This window comes from Hypanus sabinus, chromosome 31 (genome assembly GCF_030144855.1).
Source record: "Hypanus sabinus isolate sHypSab1 chromosome 31, sHypSab1.hap1, whole genome shotgun sequence".
NCBI lineage: Eukaryota > Metazoa > Chordata > Chondrichthyes > Myliobatiformes > Dasyatidae > Hypanus > Hypanus sabinus.
The window spans coordinates 11332706-11338482 of record NC_082736.1 but is presented as its reverse complement, the minus strand read 5'-3'; the positions used below and the strand labels follow the sequence as shown (position 1 = coordinate 11338482).

General features: G+C 45.7%; 3 non-coding genes across 3 annotated transcripts; 2 read left to right on the top strand and 1 right to left on the bottom strand.

The window, feature by feature from the left end:
• Positions 1 to 3559: 3559 nt before the first annotated feature.
• trnam-cau (transfer RNA methionine (anticodon CAU)) lies at positions 3560 to 3631 on the top strand. The gene has a single exon. It is a non-coding gene; the product is annotated as a tRNA-Met (tRNA).
• Positions 3632 to 3748: 117 nt separating this feature from the next.
• On the top strand, positions 3749 to 3822 carry trnan-guu (transfer RNA asparagine (anticodon GUU)). The gene has a single exon. It is a non-coding gene; the product is annotated as a tRNA-Asn (tRNA).
• Positions 3823 to 5490: 1668 nt separating this feature from the next.
• On the bottom strand, positions 5491 to 5562 carry trnag-ccc (transfer RNA glycine (anticodon CCC)). Its single transcript has one exon. It is a non-coding gene; the product is annotated as a tRNA-Gly (tRNA).
• Positions 5563 to 5777: the final 215 nt, after the last annotated feature.

Below are 5777 nucleotides of genomic sequence, written 5' to 3'. Positions count from 1 at the left end.
TCCCCTTGACTGCCAGAGCAGCCTTCTACATTCCTTTCGCCCTCCTGATTTTTTTCTTAAGTGTTGGCTTTAATTCTTTGCATCATCAAAGCGTCATGCGTCCCTCGTCTCTGATGTATCAAGGTGCACACTTGTGTCCCAGTCTATGGCACAGGGAGAAATCTTCAAAACTATCAAAATATGTCGGCTCATCATTCTCAGTCCCAGCGCTGGCTATTAATTTCACTTTCTACAGAAAGAAGGAGCAAGTCGTTGGTCTCCATGGCCCGGGACACCGTGTCTACATCTGTATCCCACAACCAAGTTAATCATGTCTTTTGAACATTTTTGTCCCGCGTATCCACCTTTGCCTCGCCTACCACGCCCCAGTCACTGGGTGTCGTCCCGTAGCCTCCCATAACTGAACAGGCTGAGGCGCTTGGGAAGCGGAAGAATCTGAATGTCGCCAGCTCATCTGGGACAGAAGGACTTCATGGCAGAGATATGAAAGAGTAGCTGAACGGTTGGTGGAAGCGTTAGTTGCTCCTTTTCAAGAATCACTAGATACAGAAGTGTTTCCGGACATTGGAAAATTGCAAATATCTCCACACATTTTTGAGGAACAGAAGTGGGTAACAGTCAAATGGCCTGATTTCAGTGTTTACCATGACGTCAGACACCATTATTAAGCATTATATAACGAACAATGTATTTTCTAAGTAACTGATTTACTAAATAGGGAGAAAATTCAAACATTAGAGGTACAAATGGAGCTGGGTATCCTTGTACAGGATTCCCCAAATACTGGCTTGCAGCTGAGTTGGGAGGAAGGTGGCAAATACAATGTTAGCTTTCACTTTGAGACGACACAGGTATAGTTTAATCCCATGTTAGAAAGGTAGAGACTGGTCACGGTCAAGTGATGGGTGGATTTATTCCAGAGGAAACAAGAGGACATGGTGCAGGGTTTAGCAGTAAATTTGAGTACGGTTCACAAAATAGGCAAATCAAAAACTTTTGCACACATTAGTCTCTGTACAGTTTGAGAGTGCAGGTTTCATTCTTACCTGTCAGTCTCTGGTACAGTGTGAGGGTGGGGTTCCTCCTGTACCAGTCAGTTTCTGATACATTGTGAGAGTGTGGGTTTCATTCGGTACCAGTCAGTCTCTGGTATAATGTCAATTTAATGTTTGGGAACTCATTCCAAGACCAGACAAACAGCTCATATCAAGAGTCTGCCTCTGGGAGGGAAAAAAAAATTCTTTACTCAAAAAGCGTCTTTAACTTACATTTTCTGTGGCTTGTTTCGGTATGTGCTAATAGCTTTTAATCAATTAATCAATTCGAAATTTATTTTTGCAATATAAGAACATTTCTCAGAATATATACTTAAACAAAGATTTGGGAAGCTGCTACGAGGAAGCAGATTCACTGGTTTGGTAAGTGAGATAGAAGACACGGATCAACACACACAGAATGCTGGAGGAACTCAGCAGGCCAGGCAGCATCTATGGAAAAGTGAACTGTCGATTTTTCGGGCCAGGACTCTTCAGCAGGACTGGAGAAAAAAAATATGAGTAGTAGAATTAAAAGGTGGAGGGAGGAAAGGGAGCAGCAAAGTGCTAGGTGAATCTGGGAGGGGCTGGGGTGGAGCAAGCAATTGTTTGGCGAAAGAGATACAGGACTGGAAAAGAGGGAGTCTGAAAGGAGAGTGCAATAGGCCATGGAAGAAACCAAACGGAAGAGGAGCACCAGATGGAGGCGGTGGGCAGGCAAGGAGATAAGGTGAGAGAAGGAAAAGGAAATTCTGAAGGGGAGGGGGCATTACCGGAAGTTCGAGAAATCAAGGCAGGATCGGATTGAATAGCGGGCAGTCCGGAGAAGCTGGATATCCCCTCCGACTTGTGTTTTCTATCTTTCAATGTTCGCTGTTTGTGCTCGGTGACTCAGAAAGAAGATTTCAGGTACGTTTGACAACCCGGATATATTTCAATGAGAAATCGTATGCTTGCATGTAACGAAATCCAGGTTGGTGCCTGTGAATTGAAAAATCGGCGGGAAATCACAGATTGCGAAATTCAGAGCAACATTCACAAAATGCTGGAGTAACTCAACTGGCCACGGGATTAACAACTGCCAGTCTGTATTTACACCGTCCGACGTAGGATAGTTGAAACCCGACCTTTACTGTGTCAGTCACACAGCTTTGGTGCAGGAATGGAACCACCCCTCCCCCCGTGTGGCAGGGAGGGGCGAAGCATCAGCGTTACTCCACATCTCCCCATCCGTCACTAACTGTTCCGGCTGTGATGGTCTGAACATGACACCAACAGTTAATCCCGGAGGAGGAATTGTTGCATTTGATGTCAGCGTTTGCAGTACATTAATGGCGCGAGTTCCGCTTCACTAGTTGATCTGCAGTTTCAACACTGAAGGAACTCGGGCAGACATCCAATCATCAGGACAGGATAAGGAAGTGTAACCCCATGGGTCACCTCGGGCTCGCTCACACTCGTTCTCGTCTAGGGGGAGCAGCCTTCGACCCCGCCAAACTGGGTAATCAGCTGGTGTGGGTGCTGTGTGATGTCCCCGCCTCGCCCCAAAACAGACAGTACACCATATGCGATTAAATGAGTACAATTTATAAAGATTACTATAGCTAAGTGATTAATAACGATACAGTATATATGAAGAGACAAAAAATAAAGAAAAGGCGCCAAACTTATCAAAGTCCAATCCACTTCGTGCACAACCGTTGGAGCTCAATTTCTGAAGTCTTCTGGCCATCATTCGATCCCCTCCGAACTCCTCGACTCGCAGCTCAGGACCCTCCGAAGTGGTCAACCAAGCACTTCTAGCTTCATCCCCCCTCCTCGGAGTATCTCCGGGCCTCGGACCCCCGCTTCGATTCCGTTCTCGCCCAGTTTACAGCATTGCGTCCTCTCTCTCGACCCCCTCGCGCCGATCTGCCCAAAAGCCCGTCAACAAAAGCTTACAGACTCAGAAGAAAGAACATTAATCGCCATTTGGTTTACAAAGGAATACAATTGTCGTTATCAGTAAATTAGCATTCCTGCTAGTTAACAAAATAAAGAAGCCCTTTTGATTACATGCACAGTAACAAAGAAAAAGGAAGAAACCCCCTTTACAGAAGTTAATGGCACCTGGGGTGAAAACGTCGTTATTTATTTTTAAAAAAGCCGACCAGAGAGATGAATTGTCCGTCTGAATATTTAAATGATGTAAAATGCATTTCAGTGGCGAAATATCGGGAACGAGGTGCAAGACAGATAGAGCATAAACGGCAGATAGATAATAACTGGGTGAGTCAGAGAAATAGGGAAGGTGGAGAGAACGAGAAAGAGTAGAAACAAGGAATCATCAAAAGAACCTGAAGAACGTGAGTATGAAACGGGAAAAAGACGGAATGGACCCAGACATATACAGACACAGACATGTACAGACACAGGCACAGACCCAGACCTTGTATGTACAGATTCAGACACAGACATAAACGAATGCATACATACACATGAAAAAGCGCAGCATTCACAGTTCAACAACTGATTACACTTTCTGTAGCAGAGTGGCGCAGCGGAAGCGTGCTGGGCCCATAACCCAGAGGTCGATGGATCGAAACCATCCTCTGCTATATTCTCTGTTGGCGGCAGCTGGTATTCAACTTTGTTTTTTAAAACACTATGCACCTATAACAAGAAATTGCATTTCAATTGGAATTTATCATTTATTCGTACTCTTTTAAATAGTCGTCTCTGTGGCGCAATCGGTCAGCGCGTTCGGCTGTTAACCGAAAGGTTGGTGGTTCGAGCCCACCCAGGGACGCTAGTAATCCACTGGTTTATTTCCCAGGGACGCTAGTGATCCACTGGTTTATTTTCTGTGGAATAAAGTACACAGTCGGTTTTTCAGGCCGAAACACTTCTTCAGGATCACGAAGCAGCCTGTGTGCTGAGTTCCTCCAGCATTTTGTGTATGTTGCTTGGATTTCCAGCATCTGCACATATTCCCGTCTGTGATTCAACTGTTACACTGCGAAGTCACTTGCGTGGAATTGAATTCAATGGACTTTATTAATTACGTCCTTCACATACGTGAAGAGTAAACATTTTACGTTACGTCTCCGTCTAAATGTGCAATGTACAACATAGCAATATGTAATAAATAGTATGTACAACAGGACAGTCAATATAACATAGAAATACGATTGTATCAGCGTGAATTAGTCGGTCTGATGGCCTGGTGGAAGAAGCTGTCCCGGAACCTTTTGGTACTGGCTTTTATGCTGCTGTACTCTTTCCCGGATGGTAGCAGCAGGAACAGTTTGAGATTGGGGTGACGCGGGTCCCCAACGATCCTTCAGGCCTTATTTCACACCTGTCTCTGTAAATGTCCTGAATACTGTGAAGATCATATCAACAGACACGCTCGGCTGCCCGCACCGCTCCTTGCAGATTCCTACGATTGAGGGAATTACAGTTCCCATCCCGGGTAGTGATGCATCCATACCGGATGGTACCCTGTAGAAAGTCTTTACGATTTGGGGATCCGTGTTAAATTTCTTCAACCGACTGAGGTGAAAGAGACGCTGTTGTGCCCTTTTCACCACGTACAGACCTCGTGAGATCCTCGCTGATGTCTGTACCGAGTAACTGAAAGCCGTTCACCCTCTCAACACAGATCCATTGAAGTCAATAGGGGATGCCTACTCTGAAGAAGTGTGAATCTTCTCATCGATGAGAGTTCAGTGAAACCCTCTCTCACTGCTCCCCCTCTGTGATCTCAGCTCTTTTTTTCTGCTGCGTTTCATTACCAGCTGGGTACCTCTGCGCTGTCCGGAGGCCGGCGCTCCCGACTGCTGCCGCAACGGGCTCAGTGGGATTTGAATCTGTTCTACGTGTTTCGGTCACATATACCGAAATACAGTTAAACGCTTCTCATCCTCACTGTTCATAGAGATCAAATCATTACACAGTGTATTGGCAGAGAACAAGGTGAAGCAATAACAAAATGCAGAATAAAGTGTAACAGCGAAAGGGAAAGCACGGTGTAGGTAAATAATAAGGTGCAGCTTCATGCCGAGGTGGATTGTGAGGTCAAGCGTCCGTCCGATCTAACGGGAAACCATTCAATAGACACAGCAGTGGGACTGAAACTATCCCTGAGACTGTGAATTGTGCTTTCAGGCTTTTGTACTTTCTGCCAGATGAACGAGGGGAACGAGAGAATATCCGGGTCGCGTTGTGTCTTTGATCACGATTCTGCCTTTTCGATTTGACCAGAAAGTGTGCGTTTCCTCGAGCCGATTCCTTGGAACTAACGGACTTCCCGGGTCTAATGTTGTGTTTTTCATTCAGTTTGGGGTCCTGGCTCATCCAACACGAGGGATCACCACCATCGTACATGAGGGATCCATCTGATCCAATGGAGTGAACTTCATTCACAGCAAATTGCCCGTGAATTCTGCGTTCATAGTTCTAAAAGTGAACGACCTGCGATAGCCGGGAATCGAACCCGAGTCAACTGCTTGGGAAGCAGCTATGCTCACCACTATACCACCATCGCACCCCGATACAAACGAGATTCGGATACTGAATGTTCTCTTGTGCTATAAGATTCTGTCACTCGAATATCATTTTCTGAGCTGTTTTCTGAAGGATCATTCCTCTCTCCGTTGCAGTTCCTATTCTGATCACTGGATATCGCGACATTCCGACAGACCGGAGAAACACAGCACCTGGGATCCGAGTAAATGGAGAATCGACCCGAGAGATTCGAAG